At 43.0% G+C, this 15,875-nt stretch overlaps 1 protein-coding gene across 47 annotated transcripts in view; it reads left to right on the forward strand.

Annotated features, from left to right (window-relative positions):
* Positions 1–5,257: 5,257 nt before the first annotated feature.
* The window catches only part of NRCAM (neuronal cell adhesion molecule), a 133,567-nt gene continuing 122,949 nt past the window's right edge, over positions 5,258–15,875 (forward strand). For 43 of the 47 annotated variants that reach the window (XM_085534665.1, XM_085534743.1, XM_085534820.1 and 40 more), the window contains exon 1: positions 5,555–5,653. The gene's annotated coding sequence lies outside the window, so the exon portion shown is untranslated. Of the gene's footprint in view, positions 5,395–5,554; positions 5,654–5,857; positions 6,065–6,115; positions 6,672–15,875 lie in introns of those variants that run through there. The other 4 variants (XM_085534893.1, XM_085534587.1, XM_085534530.1 and 1 more) reach the window with 3 other exon arrangements.

The raw sequence follows: 15,875 nt of genomic DNA on the forward strand, positions 1-15,875 counted from the left end.
CTACAGATCGCATTAAATATTTATTTCACTTAATCCTTTATCTCTCAAGTTCCTGAAAAGTTACAAAGATCTTTTATGACCCTTGAGATCACCTTCTGAGAATGGCCAAAAGTACCGTTCTCTGTATACTTTGGCATCTTTTTGTGTTTAAAAAGTTCATCTCCCTCTTCTACCTCTCAAAATTGTTCTCTGAAGCATTTTTAGAGCACTTCAATCTAATTGACTAGGCTTCCCACAAAACCAGGATGGTAACGTCTTGCTGTAATCACAATTGTCCAGAGTGTTTGAGAAACATTTTAAACACCTTCTTTTCAGCCTTTCCTACCCAGCAGCTAAAAAAGCCAAGTATTCCAAATGAAAAGACTGCTGTCATCTCTCCTTCCAAAGACATTTCACATTGCATGGAGTACACAGGAGAGAATGCTCTGATCATTAGTCAAATTATCAAGCTGCTGGGCAGAAAGGAGGCAAAGGGAGAAAAATGCCATGAAGTATTTGGTGTAGGTATACGGTTAAAACCCATTTCTTCATAAATAGGCAAATATATAATTACAGAGTTTCTGTGTGTTTTTGTGAGATGTATTTTATATGCCGTAAGCTTACTTTCTCTCAGGATTTGACTAGCCTATACAAGGTGGAAGAGCACCAGTAGAGTGGACTGAAACCACCTCATCATCAGATTCTCCCAGATGCTGTTCTAAGGTTTCTGCCCTGAGAAATTAAAATTCATTAAGATTCATTCTGCTTCATTCCTTTACATTCTCCTGACCAAGTCAATAGAAGACAGGGCAGGTGATGGCACTTGTAGCTCCTTGAAGAACAGGACCCACTCCTTGTATTCAACCATCTAAGTCCTGAAGGAAGTTTGAGCCCTGTGACGGCAGTACAACATGTTCAATGCTTAGTCATGAATTGCCCTTTGAGAAAATAGTTCTGAGGCCTAAAATTGAGCATTATTTTTCAGTTCTTGACAGCATTTCTGTATGATTCTCTTGCCGACCTAGTTCTCAACATATTTTATATTGAAATACATCCTTTGCATGGTTCTCTTTGAAGGCTGATTTTCATAGAATCATAGTCACAGAATGGCCTGGGTTGAAAAGAATCTCAATGATCATCCAGTTTCAAACTCCCTGCTACGAGCAGGGTCACCAACCACCAGACCAGGCTGCCCAGAGCCACATCCAGCCTGGCCTTAAATGCTTCCAGGAATGGGGCATCCACAACCTCCTTGGGCAACCTGTTCAGTGAGTCACCACCCGCTGTGTGAAAAACTTCCTCCTGAATTCTAACCTAAACCTCCCATTTTGTTTTTGTAATTGCATACCAAGCAGTGCAACTTTTAATATTAGACATTATCACTGGAGCTTTTGATACTGACTTTAAGGTATTTCTCACCGGTTTACTTTGCGTAAAATGCTTTCTGCTACACTGTACTCCACTCACCACTGTAAAACCCCAGACCAAGTGAAACAGTGGCGTAACTCACATAAAAATCACAAGTGATATTGAGCTGAATAAAAGCAGAGTGTTAAAATACAGGCATTTGCAGCTGAGCAAGGCACCCGCTGGTCCTGTTACAGTCAATGGAGAGAAACAGGCATTTCTAGGATGCAACTCAGCTCATCCTACTGTAGACATCTAAAATAGGTTAGATGAATCATACGCTAGAAGTGTCTATTTCTGGTTCCCTTTATACTCAGTGGAGTGACTAGCTCAGGTGCAGACATTGACATAGTAGACATCTAAACTTAGGTGAGATGAACAAACCAAAATGTTTGTCCATGCCTCTTAAAAAATTCTGGTCTACAAACAAAATGTTAAATAATTCTTTTCAGCTAAGGTGAGTCTCTTTGACTATCAAACTTCTGAATGTTTAGTTGGTAAATTCTTCCTGAAAACAGTATGGAAATGCCCACATAATTACTGATAGCTATCACAGACAAGTTTTGGATAGCTTTTCCTGTGTCACAATACTGCAACCACATGTATCTATTTTGTGTATCCATTAACTGGATGTATCATGCATCTAGAATCATAGAATTGTAGAATCATAGAATCACAAGGTTGGAAAGGACCTACAAGATCACCTAGTCCAACCATCCTCCCTTTACCATACCTACAGAAAACCCCCAACCCATATCTCGTAGCTCCTCACCCAGACGCCTCTTGAACACTGCCAGGGACAGCAACTCCACCACCTCCCTGGGCAGCCATTCCAGTTCCTGACCACTCTCTCAGAGAAAAAGTTCCTTCTTATGTCCAATCTAAACCTCTTCTGGTACAACTTGTGGCCATTTCCTCGGGTTCTGTTTGTTGCTTGGGAGAAGAGGCCAAGGCTCTCCCCAAGTTCCCTTCAGGAAGTTGTACAGTGCAATGAGGTCTCCCTGGAGCCTTCTCTTCTCCAGGCTAAACAATCCCAGCTCCCCGAGCTGCTCCTCATAAGGCCTGTGCTCCAGACCCCTCACCAGTTTTGTTGCCCTCCTCTGGACACATTCCAGAGCCTCAATGTCTTTCTTGTAGTGAGGAGCCCAAAACTGAACACAATACTCAAGATGCAGCTTCACCAGAGCTGAGTACAGGGGGATGATGATTACCTTTCTGCTCTTGCTAGCCACACTATTTCTTATACAGACCAGGATGCCATTGGCCTTCTTGGCCACCTGGGCACACTGTCGGCTCATGCTCAGCCAAGCATCGACCAACACCTCAGGTCCCTTTCCTCTTCACAGGATGCACCTGATCATTGTTTCCCCAAACAAAGACTTAAATACTCAACAGATTTTTTTCAAATATGGAAGTTGGTGACAGAAAAGTAAATGAATTAAGGTTGCTGTTAATGATTCATGAATACTAAAACACTTACTTTGGAAACACCCATTCATGGATCTAATTGCAACAGGCAAAGTGAGGAGAAATGCTAAAAAAACACACTGTAATCATGGAATTATGATTCCAGAGATGATACAAAGCAGCAGTGAATTACTTTAAAACGTAACAGTCCTTCAGCCACACAACTTCTATTCACATGCTTCTACCAACAAACTCACCTATCTATTTTCGCTTGATGCCACCATCCTACTGCCAGTGTTGTTGGCACTGCTCCACAGTAGATGCCATCACCAGCAGGAGTAGCTCCTAGCTCTGCTATCTGCTGCATAAATACTAAATTTGTTTATGTAACACTAAATAATAATAATGATATGTGTGCCACCATTTGGAAAGTTATGCTTTATGCTGATGAATGTATGCATTTGTTTATCTTGTTAATAATAAAAGATTGAATTTAATTTCTATGGGGTATCATGTAACCATAGCAATTGCAACATTTCAGCTTAAACATACACTGAGGTAGTAACTGTCTGTCACACCCTTCATGCAGTGCTTGAAAACTCTTCACTTATTTGGTTTCTGCAGCCTAACACGCAGCACTGAGTTTGCCATAGCCCAATTGATTTGTGTTTACAAAATCCATCATATGTGGTTTCTAACATCCAAATATGAACCAAATCTCCATTTCTACACTTAAAAATAAACCAAAGAAAAAACTTTCAAGTCTTTCCCTTTTAAGTGTGCTAAGTTTCTCATTCCACCTCCTGAAGCTTTGGCTCACCGTGTTCTCCAGAAATCTGGCAAGGATGCAAAAAGACAGCTGAGAAATCACGCTTCTCTCAGCATTTTATGCCCACGTTTTCTTGAAGCCAGAACTGGCTACATATTCTCCCTATGAAACAGCATCTTGGAAGCATAGTTAGCCAATATCCCAATGTTTTAGGCTCTCTGTTTACACATTGCATGATTTTTACTTAAGCCACAGTGTTTCCGCATTAAATAAATCGGCAAAGGGAATTCTATGCTAAGAATAAATACAAACAAATGGAAATAAAGAACATACAGGGCTATAGCGTAAATTCAAGCACTTCCCTCTCTTCATAAAAAGGATTTTTTTCACATCCTTTTAATCTTCTTTACATATTCAGCTCTCAAACAATAATGCCCTAGCATCAGATTGATGGGAGCCTGCATATCTCCAGAGTCTGAAGCAGTAGTGTCTGACTTATTATTTATCCCTTGGATATTTATACGCATGTGCTATATCATTTATAGCATCTGTTATTCATCCGGAGTGCTGTTTTTCAGTAGGTCAGCTGTTCAGATTTAACTTGACAGCGTCATAATTGGTTCTCTGCAAAGATGCAGGATGAGAGCTTTTTGTTTACCTTGGGCATTGTGCTCTATTAAGTTATCACCGTGGAGTTCACCTTGAGAGCTGTTTCCTGAAACACATAAAGAAGAGTTAACCACTATAAAAGTTACTACCTCACAGTCCACAAAAGGGTGTTCCTAAGATGGCTGATAGCACCCTCAGCAGTGGCAGATGATCGAGTTTATCATGTGTCAAACACAGTCTTGGATTAATTTTGAGCAATATTGAGCATAGCCTACAGGAGCCTCAAAATGATATTATAATGCTTTCTGACTGCTATTAAATGAGCTGCAGGATGTGAAAGGGAAGTGCAGGTGTGCACTGTGAGCATGCTGGGATGCATTGACGGGGATGTGCTTTCAACAGAGCTGTCTATGTGAATAAGTACTGAATCAGGCTGGAATATAGGGGTAAACTGGAATAAAGGGAGGTGATGGAGTCGCTGTCCCTGCAACTGTTCACAAAAGGTGGAGATGAGGCACTGAGGGTTAGTGGGCACAGTGCTGGTGCGTTGATGGTTGGACTAGACGGTCTTAGCGATCTTTTCCAACCTCAACGACCCAGTAAACAACCCTCACTTGAGACTCTCCTCCAACAGCTCTGACCCACATTCACTCCCTCAGCACCGGCTCCTCAGCGCCCACCATCCCGTAGCCGTGCGCTGGGAGCTCAACGCTGCCCGGACGCGGTCGTGCCTTGGCCCTGTCCGTGCGGCAGAGCCACGGAGCAATGCGGGCCTCCGTCCTCCCCCAGCCGGCCTCGTTTACTGTATCGTCGTACCCGGGGCTGCGGGAGCTGCTGGCTGCGGTCCTGCAAACACCCGTGTTTAACTGCACGCATGGGAGCAGCGCTGCCGAGCTCAATGGGGCTATTCTCGAGCGTAAAATAATACCCTTGTCTCCCGTTTGGGAACTTGCTGAGCCCGTCTATTTAGAGGGGCACTGCCGGGCTAAAATAATGCCTCTATTTAAAACGGCGGGGAGGGGGGTGCCCCGCGGCGATCCGGGTTCCCCGCCCGGACGAGGACAGCAGGGCGGGCGGCCGCCGCCCACGCAGACACCGGGGAGATCGATCCGGTCCACTCCGGGGATCCTCCCGAGGGCCGGCAGCCAGGACGGCCCGCTCTCCCCGCTACAAACAGGAGCGGGGCGCTGCCCAAGATGGAGGCGGCCGCCCCTCCGCCTCAGGTGCGAGGGACCCGGCTCCGCGCCGTCCCCACTCCCTCCTCCGCCCGCCGCGCGCTCTAGCGCAGGCGCGCTCCTTCCCTCCCCCCGCGGGAGCGCGCGCCCCGGTAGGGCCGGGCGGGGGCGGCGGGGAGGTGATAGGCGCGGGAGCGCGCCCGCCGCCGCTCTTCTCGCTGGGTTGCCGGGCGTGCGGCAGGAGGAGGCGCGCGGCCGCGGGTCTCCATCGACTGACTGACTGTCGGGTGGAGGGGCCGCAGTTTCTGTGAGTACCGCGTCGTCCCCCTCATCCAGCCCCGGCGGCGGGGAGCTGAGCGGCAGCTGAGCGGGAGCTGAGCGGGAGCTGCCCGCCGGGCGCGGTGCGGATCCCGGCGGCAGGTGCCGGGCTCGAAGCACCTGACGGGGAGGCGGAGGCAGCTCGGGCTGCAGGTGCGGGAGGCGGGCGCCGGAGGTGGCAGCTGCCGGCGAAGAGGGGCGCGGCGGGCCCGGCTGTGGAGCGGCACGGCCCACACCGGCTCGGCTCGGCGTGTGGCGGCGATTCCGCCCGGCGCGGCCCCTGCCGGGTGCCTGGAGGTCGCCATTTCGCGCTCGGCAGCGGCCGGGAGCTGCCTGTGCCGGGAGCTGGAGCTGTCTGTGCCGGGAGCTGTCTATGCTGAACCGCCGGCGGCAGCCCCAGGTGAGCCCCGCAGCGCTGCCCGGCCGGAGCCGCCCCCGCCCGGCTCTTTGCGCCGCCTCCCGCTGCTGCTGTCGGGTTGGGGGGTGAGGAGAGCACAAGGGGGGTCGGGGTGTGTAGTGTCCTGGAACCGGCATAGAAAATGGCAACGGGAGCGCGAGCAGCGATGCACCTGCTCCTCGGTTCTAAAGTCATCATTAAGTGAACGTTCTGCTCAACTTTCCGGCACGGTGCTGTTAGTTCTGAAGTCTGAAATGCGTTTACGCTCCGTCTCGGGAGCCGGGGTTTAGGCGCTATCTGATTAATGAGGACAAGCTGTTTAAATATTTAAGCTCGCGGTATTCCAGCCCAGTCAATAGGGCTGTTCCACACGGACAAATGCAGTGTGACAGCAGCGTTGTTCATTAGTTGGCTGTGTAGGGTGATAAAATCATGGAGGATGTGATGTGCTGCTCTGTGGTGAAATGTGCAGATCGTGACCTGGTCTTCTGTTTGTAAATATCCTCTTCTTCGTTCTTCCTTTAAACAAGGAAGGCTCTTCTAGGCTCTTCTGCTGAGCCTAGAAGCCAACTGCCAACAGTGTTCCTGTGCTGTTGTATGCTTAGAAAAGGTGGGTGAAACATGAAAAGAACTTTATCAAATCTAACAGGTGCAATGTTAATTGTTTCAGCTTCTTCCATTATTTAGCATGATCAGCGTGGTAGCTTATGGATTGTGATTGTATGGGGCCGTGCATGCGGTAGGTCAGTGTGCAACACCAGAAGGCATCTGGGCTTCATGTTGAGTTGGAAAGCAGTGTAGATGCCAAGAGATGCATCTGCAGGTGTTCTTTTGGCAAAGGGTATCAGCTGTCAGAGAAAGCGTGGTGTGATACCCTGAAGCACCCGCAAGTCAGAAAGCTGACATTCTGATTTTTGCCTAATCTGATAATTTGCGTGCGCACACACTTCATGCATTTCACAGGCGTTGGAAGAGACCTCAGGAGAAAAACCAGTCCAACCCCCTGCTAAAGCAGGTTCCCTTGAGCAGGCTGTGGTAGGTTTCTTTAGTTGATGTTTGTTCTTACTTTTGAGTATGACTTGCAAAGCAAGAGATTGGAGTTGCTAAAGAACCGAAGACTGTGGAAATTATTTATCTGAATTCAGAAACACTTTGATATTCTCTTGGGTGTTTAAAAACAGCTGTTGGGCTGTATCGATAGGGTTGGCAAAGTGTGTTTTGAGAATACTGAATTTAAAAGCAAACCAACCAAACCCTGACAGGAAATGGCTTAGTGGTGAGAGAACCCGGGATCCGCTGAATGAATTTGTATTCTGGATTGTGCAAAGGAGATTTAGCTAAAGGAAAGCTGTACAGCTGTGTGTCAGCATCAGATGATGTGGCTGTGTGTACCAGCTGGTGCTAATGATGAGGCTAAAACCCTCTTCATAACTCAGAGTAAAGCCACAATTAATCATCCTCACATTAGTACTTTGTTCTGTAATTGGTCTCACTGGTTACAGTAAAAATACTTGAAAGTAATCATGCTTAAGGTGAGGGAGATCACCAGAATCTGGTCTTTAGTTATTGTTCCTTATCTTCTCGCAGAAAGGGTAATGTTTATCACGTTTCCTGCAGAGCTGGTTTGCAGAGAAATGATTTTAGCATGGAAATCCGACTTCCTTAAATGGTCTTTATTGTCAGGCATGAAATGAGATAACAGATCCAGTGGTACTTACTCATATCTCCTAATAGCGCCCTGTGCTTTGGTCTTTCTCTCTGGCACTCAGAAGGGCAATGGCAGAAGCGTTAATAACCAAATTGTAGGTTCCTGGAATTAATGAGGCATCTCTCTAACTGACAGTCCTTATTGGGTTGAAGATTCTGATTTTGAGCCAGGAAAAGGTAATGCAAATCTCCCCATTCTTTTTGCTGTGGTGAAGTAGTGCATCTCCGTAGTATCTGGATGTAAAATGTACTGAGTGTATTAAGGACTGGGGATTTATTGGTAAAGCTTAGATGCCTCAGTCAGCCTGAAACCCAAATCTGCTGTTTGCAGCTGTGGAGCTGCTGTTCTCTTTTGTTTTATTTGGTTGTCCCAAATCATCTTGGGCTGTAATTATTTACCTTCCGATATATCTGAAGAGTGCAGTAAACATATCCAGTGAAAACCAAGTAGTGCAGTTTAATCTTGTCATTCTTTATGAAAAGAGTTTGTAAAATGGGAAGCTGTACAGAGACAGTACATCCCAGTAATGTAAGCTGAGGGAATAATGTAGGAGGCTGTCTGCTGGGCAATGTGCAGTGAGTCTGATTTCGCCTTCCTGAGTGGGCTGATAGTATTCAAAAAATTCTGTTATACTTTATCTGCAGTGATAATTTGCATTTTAAATTAGTGAGTATGTTTATTGCCTGTTAGCTTTAGTATTAAAGGTACTGTAATTTAATGCATTTATGAATATTATGGGGGTTTGTTTGTTTGTTTCTTAATACTAAGAAAATTTGGAAAGAGTTAAATGTCAGTAATAATCGTAGCATGATTTGCCTGATTTGCCTTGAGTTTTGCCCTATTGCTTGTGTAGCAGGAAAATATAGTTGCAAGCTGGCTGTACTGCTTTCTTCGGAGCTACTGAGGGCTGGCTGGGCTTTCAGTTATTTACCTCCATAGAAAACTGGAAGGAAAAAAGTGAACAAAGGAGGTCTGTTTTGCCTGTCCCACTTGCTGGGCTGTTGTCTTTGCCCTTTTCAGTGAAGAAGGGGGTAGAGCTGGGTCAGAGTTGAAGAACACTGAAAAGGAATTCAAGTCTCATATTGAAATGTGAACGATAGCTTAGTTTGAGAGCCGAACGTGCTTGTTTGAGTTGGAGTTTTTCTATCTGTGGGAGCTGTAACTGACAGCTGGTGACGGACTGTCATACTGACGCTGCAAGGTGCAGCTAGATGTGCGCCCGAGCCCTGATTAAGACTCTCAGTAAACAAGTACGTATCTGATGAGACGATTAATACCGGAGATAGTGATGCTAGACAGTTTGCAACACTAGACACTTGATTGTGCGAGTTAAGGGCAAGCCCCTGCAGCTGGCACACATTCAGGCTTGCTTGTCTAGCCTAATTGCATTGCAAATACCTCTCTGGATTGCTCTGTAGCTTCTCCCTTCTCCTAAGTGTTGAATAAGTACAGAAACGTTCATCTGGATCTTCTATTAACTGTTACAAGAGGCTTTCAGTTTTGTTTTGTTTTGGTGTATGAATCAGGATAAATGTATCTTACTATTCACTTCATGAATGCACTGTTTCCCTACACTGTTTTGGTTTTGAAATGGCTCGATTCATAATGTGATTACAGCTTTCCCCTTGTTAACTTTTTAGTATGGAAGCATATCAGCTTGAATTATAAAATGTTTCTGTATGAGCTCACAGTACCCCCATTCTACTTTAAGCCACCAAACTTTGTAGAAAAAGCAGCATTTCATGCAGAGCATCTCAGACGCACAAAAATAGCCAAGTGAGGAGAAAAGGCCAGTTCAACTTATAAGGACGTGATAACTTTAAAAAACAGACACATTAAAAAGGATCTGGCTGTCTAGTTGGTCAATTAGAGCGGACAAAATTAGCACTGATGTGGTGTCTGTAAATCCTTGTGTAAGGCTGCTGAATTTGGATGAGGTCTAGTGGGAATGCAGGTGTTCTCATACTCGGTCTGCAGCATTAGGTGTACGTGACCTTTTAATTTCCTCTGGTTTGAAGCATGTAATTGTTACTGTTTAACATCTTGTTTGAGGAAAACAAAAGTTTTGCATAACCAGGAAGTTTGGGATCTGTCTTTGACTAAATAAAAAGCTTCACTGATCAGTTATCCAAAGTGTTAACGTACCATGTTCCCTTACAGACTTATCAAGATTTGGGCCTGGCAGTGCTTATACATTAATACAGGTATTTTTTTGTGTGCGTGTCTTTCTGAACTATAACTTTCACTTCCACCTTCCTTTTATCAGTGTTCAGTGTTGCATTTGTCCAACTTGAGTCTGAGAGCTTATGTGGAGGAGTTGCCTTTTGAGCGTAACAAACCTGTGGAGGTCTGTATGCATGTATGTGAAGGCACTGTCCATGGTCAATTAGTGCAAAAAACAACTGTTGTGCAAGAAGTGGGGTTAGGGAACACTTCTGCAGCTGGAGAACAATGCCATGGATTTAATTGACCTGTACATGGGCACTGGCCCAGGGAAGTCTTCCAGCTGAATGTTGTACTGTAGCATTGGCAAAGTAATAGAAATGGTTGAAATGCTAACCGAGAGTCTGATTGAAGTGATGAATTAGGAACAGAATCCACAAGGAGGGCCACTGTTCGAGTAAAAGGGTAAAGAACAAAACGCGTTACAGAGTTTTTCGTCAGAAAGAAGTGGTAGAACTGAGGGATTTGGGAAAGAAAATATCACTGGAAGCCATTGAGGAAAGGCAATGGTAGAATAATCAGGGAACATACATACAACTTGTGCACTTATAAAAAGGGATTTTCAAGAGTATTTTAAAATGCCAGATGGTTCACTTTCGTTTTATCAGTAGCCTCCCTATAACCTTCAGTTATAGGATAGGCAATCCTCTTCCCTACTCTTAGAGTCTGCGTCTAGTGGGAATAAAAAGTGGAGCTTCCTGTCCTGCTACTGTTCACATCTCTGGGTTAATCAAAATAACCAGTGCCTTTCTTATTCAAATCTCTGTGGAATATGAGCAAGACAAACGTGTTGTGAGCTATTCTTTGGGTGGGATAACAAGGTCTAGATGGTTGGTTGCTGCTTTGGATAAGCTGGAGACTGTAGGTTCCTGCCCTCAGCCCACTCCATTTATGGACCAATGTTGGGGTCTGTAGACAAACTAAATACAACAGGATGTTTAATCCTATTGTGTTCTTCTTTACTGAAAAATGAAAGGTATTTTTTCTTCTTACTTAGCATAGCTGAATTGGTAACTTGGTGATTGTTACATACTATCAAAATCTGGTTCTTGCCTTGGGTGATATAGTAATAGGCTGTGCTAGCTATTTTACTGTTTTTTAATCTATTATGACTCTGTGTGTATACATATAGTTTTTATATAAACTATATATATATATTGTTTTTACTGAAGCTCAGAAAAGACAACTGCATTCCTTTTCCTTTCTTTCAAATTTTGTAGGATTTGAGTGAGTCTAGAACAAGTGAAAGAAAATGGTAGAAATAGAGGCCTACTGTTTTTCTTGTGTCTTGGAGCAGTAAGCTTGGTGTTATAGGTCCAGCTGTTCTGAAGAGCTGTGTTTTCTATGCATGGTGAGCCTTTTTAATTTCCCTGTACCATAATGTACAGCGCAGTCTTGGGGTTGTCATGTTCTGAGTGATTTGTGGCTTTCTTGAGGGTGCAGTGGGAATCATTGTAGTGTTGCTGTGGTCAAGTCTGTAAGTCATGAGGGCCAGGGCCTTGTCACCTTCTGGTTCTGATTCCTACTTCTGTTAATCACAGTATTTATGATTGATCTACGCTAAAGTTCAGAGACTCCAAAAGGCAAGGAATACCTTGGCAGTGAAGGTGGATGGGAAAGATGTGTCCTTGGTTGGGTCTGTCACACAGAATTCATGGTTATTTGAACTCTTTCTAGCACAAAGGCCATGCTACTTTTGCCTGGGCATCGGTTTGGTTATGTTTGTAGGGCTGATGAAGACAATTACTGTTCATATGATGACCCAGCCCAAGTAATGCTATGTGGGTGTCTTTGTGTTTGTGAAGAAACTCCCTCTTCTTATCAAAACTGGTTGTACTTTGTTTGACATGCTTTTCTCTGCTCTTATGTAGGTTTTGGTTACGTGCATAATAAAACCAATGAAACTAATTTCGGGGCTTTGTGTTCACATGCCAAATGTGTTTTGAATCATTTTGAAGATTGTCTGTGTGGCTAATGCCTTTAAAAACATCAAATAACAAGGGAAAGGGATTACCACCTACGGCTTCTCTGAAGATGAAGGTTTAGAGCTGGGAAACAATTTTCTCTAACTCCTTCCTGGTTGTATGATACCATGAAAATAAGGAATTTGAGTGATTGTTCTTCGGTTATGTGAAATAACATATCTGCTAGAAGAGCAGTGTAAATAACTGAGCAAAAAGCAATAAATTATCCTTGCCAATTGGATGTTATTGTCTGTATTGATCTTGCATGATAGACAACATCATAGAAATTTCTGTAGTAGTGTAAATCTGAAACAGTAAGTGCACATCCTCCTTTAAATATCCAGCAAGAAGCTCAAGTTGGCTGGAAGCTAACAGTGTTAGCACTTGCATGCGGCAATTCTATAAAATGCATTTGTAACTTATAGGGGGGGAAAAATCTGGGAAACAGTGAAGGTGATCTTGACCAGCAGAGGGCGGACATATTGTTTATAGAGCACAAAACAAATCCTTAGAAAGGAGATACTCTCTGTGTCTGAAAATACAATGAAAGTGAATGGATAACATACTATAAATACATAGAATGTCCTAAGTATTATGTAAACACTATTATGTTCTGTTAGTATAAGATGAAAGTAAACATGTCTGCTAATAACTGGTCGATGGCTGTGCATTCATACAAAGGAACGCAGAAAAGCAATTCACTGGATCACTGAACCCAATAACTTCAATTAAAGTGCATTTTCATGTCCATCATCATTTGACAGTAGCAAGCATACCCCTTGCTCAATAGTTTTTCTCTTGCAGGTAAAGAATAACTTAATTCAGTCTTCATGTCATTGCAGATTCCCCAACATTTGCATGTTCTTCTACTGTTTTTTATTAATAACACTTAGGTTCTTTAGAGCATATAATTTTGCTTCTTAGGGTATCATGGAAAATACTTAACATTATGGGCCTAAGGTTAAGTACTTCAATGGAAGTAGCCTTTTTCAGGAGTTTTGTAGTACTGTAGTTTGTAGTGAAAGATGATGTTTGGTCATTTTATATAGCTTTCCTGCTACAAATGCAGGATCCTGATTAAAGCACGTTTGCCTTTACTGTGTCTTGTACCTTCTCAAGTTACAGTGATAGTCTCCTTTCTCGGAATTACTTTCTTCTAAAATCTAGGCTGCCTTTTTAAGAAAAGCAACAGTATTCTTTATCCTGTGGTTTCAAACTCGCAGGATTTGTTATTCTTTAGACGCAAATCTTAAGAGCTTTCCTTGTTCTCTGCGGACTTGATTCAGCTTGTTTCGGGAATGAAGCATCATCAATATAGCCTTAAAAGCTGCCCTAGATTTCTAATTTCCCCACTGTTGCTTCCAGCAGATGCATTTCTCTTAACAGCAGGATTTCTGGAGAAGTTATTTCTATGACTGTTTACAGATATCGTTCTCAAAACTTTAGCTGGAGGAATTTTTCTCCCAGTTAGTTCTAAGATTTTATGTACTACTTCACAATCTTTTCCACTTGGCACTGAAATATGGAAGTTTTTTTTTCATATTATTCAGGAAGATGTCCTGGCAGAATGGGCAGCATCAGATACTCAAGTGTGTCAGTGGAATTAATGATTTATTAAGATTTGCATCTAATAGTTCAGTTGGGTAATGTGTCCAAGCACTTGGCTTTTCAATGCATTGTTCAAGTTATGACTTTAGCTTCATAGAGGTTGAATTCTGCTGCTTAAATACAGTGACAGAAACATTATTGCCAAGAACATGCTCCGTAGCTGGAAATGGTTGCCAGGATTAGTCCAAGTATTAGTAGATTAGTTGTAGTGTTTAATACATAATATAGATGCTTATATTTGTTTCTTTTCTCTTCTGTGAAGTTGAGATACTGTCATAAGAGTAAATGATTTATTTTCCCCCTTGGTTTGAAACACACACCATGAAGTATTAGCCATTGCTGCGAAAAACGGTTTCGTACGGTAAGCTGAAGTAAATAACACCTGCCCTTTTATTATACTAGATGGGGAAATTTTAAATTAAAAACTACTATGCAACTTCCCAACTTGACTGTTAATAAAAAGACATGAACTACAATGGAGAAGATAAGTCCTGAAAGCTGAAGGTGGTTTGGAAAATAGCTGATGAGAGGAGATGAAACAAAGGCAAATAGGTCTCTTAAACTACTCGCAAATAGCTGTTAATAGAATGGAGTTACGATTGCTTGTTTACTAAAACATAATATCAGGTTACTGTTTTAATGAATGGAGCTTGTAACTATGGAGTATTGTGTGGACTGGCAAATAATTAAGCTAAACAATTTAGTACTACAAGAAATAATAAGTTGAAAGATTGCTCTCATAACGATCACACACCTATTCCTTGTCTTGTTGCTCACTAGAGGAAAAATATTTCACTGCTGGTGTCATGGTCTACACTCCAGTGATTATTCTACATGCTCAGGATGAGTTGTTCTTTTTATATGAAAAAGCTTAGAGTAAATGAAGGCTGGAAGTAGGGGGCAGGTATACATGCAAACAAAAATAGTTTCAGTGATTGAGTATTATCAATTGTCTTACTTAACCCAGAAACTTATCCTCCCTCCTGTCTGGTAGACTCCCATAATCAAAAGTGAATGTATCAGCATCTAGGTAGGGGTATAACCTTCTGAAGGAAAGGACTGTTTGTTTATAGGAAAACTGGATTGAGATTAAATAAAAGAAAACAGTGGGTATTTCAGAGCAATTCCTAATGTTTCATTGTTATTTTCTGGAATTATTTTTTATTTCTCCCAAATGCAAGATCATGGAGTTCTTTAGTTGCATGCAGATAGGTCAGATAAGGCACAATTATTAAGCAAGTAACTTCTTATTCAGTCAAGGAAAGGTACCTGTTTTTTTGACCCTCACAGTATTAAAGCTAGGGATATAGTTGCTTAGTCTGTCAAAGCAAAAAGAGCTTTGAGCAGATGCAGTTGCATTCTGCCCTTTTATAGACTTTAGAATGTAAAAATCTGTGTATGAATTGTGCATTTTCTGACTATGGTTGGGAATGCAGGGGAGACAGGAGGTTGTACTTTTCTTTAGTTGATTCTGTGTTGTACGAGGACTCCATGTTGACCTTGTGTGTCACGAGGAAGCACTGGGACTCTCTGAGCTCTTATTCTTCAGCTTGTGGCCTGGGTTTGGGTCTTCTGTGGCAGGACCACTTGATCTGTCAGCAGTTTGTATAGCAGAAGTTGGAGAGTCACCTCAAGTAAGGCTGACTGAAGCAGGTAGTTATTGGGTGCACAGGTGCCATGTCTTCAGCTCACTAACTGTAGAGGCCCAGGAGGTTATGGAGCAGGCTTACAAGAGGTTATGAAAACTAGGAGGGTAGGGATGAATGTCAGCAGTAGGTTGGGCATTTGGGGCTGTAATTCATGTTTTGGTCTCCCAAGCCAGCTGTGTTCTAGTTCTTTGTAGTTATATAGGCAGCAGTATATAATATACAAAGGTGAATTATATCAGTATCATATAGTAGATTTTATTCAGTAAAGCCAAGATCTGTGCAGTAGAGTAAGTTGGGAAGGGACAGAAAGAATGGCTGCTTTGGATAGTGGAAGTTAAAGAAAGCTGTGCTGTAAGGTGCAGGGGCTCATTTCTCTAACATCTGGACTGCAGCAATCTATTCTGAGGTTATACTGGAAAAAGGCTACATAGAATAAATGCATCTCAAGCCTGAGGAATACCTTGAATCATGCATGTTTTGAGACTAAAGGAAGTGAGGAGGAAATGCGGTGTTACAAATAAAGTGTTACAGATCACTTTGAGGGGTGAAATTGCAAGCGTTGTCTTTCACCATTCAAACTGGAGAAGATGATCAGCTTGATATGAGATCTTGTTTAATTATGTGACAATACTTAAATAGATCACAAAACCAATATTGGTTGT

Source organism: Coturnix japonica, chromosome 1 (assembly GCF_054131305.1).
Source record: "Coturnix japonica strain WE chromosome 1, WE-NBRP24, whole genome shotgun sequence".
Lineage (NCBI taxonomy): Eukaryota > Metazoa > Chordata > Aves > Galliformes > Phasianidae > Coturnix > Coturnix japonica.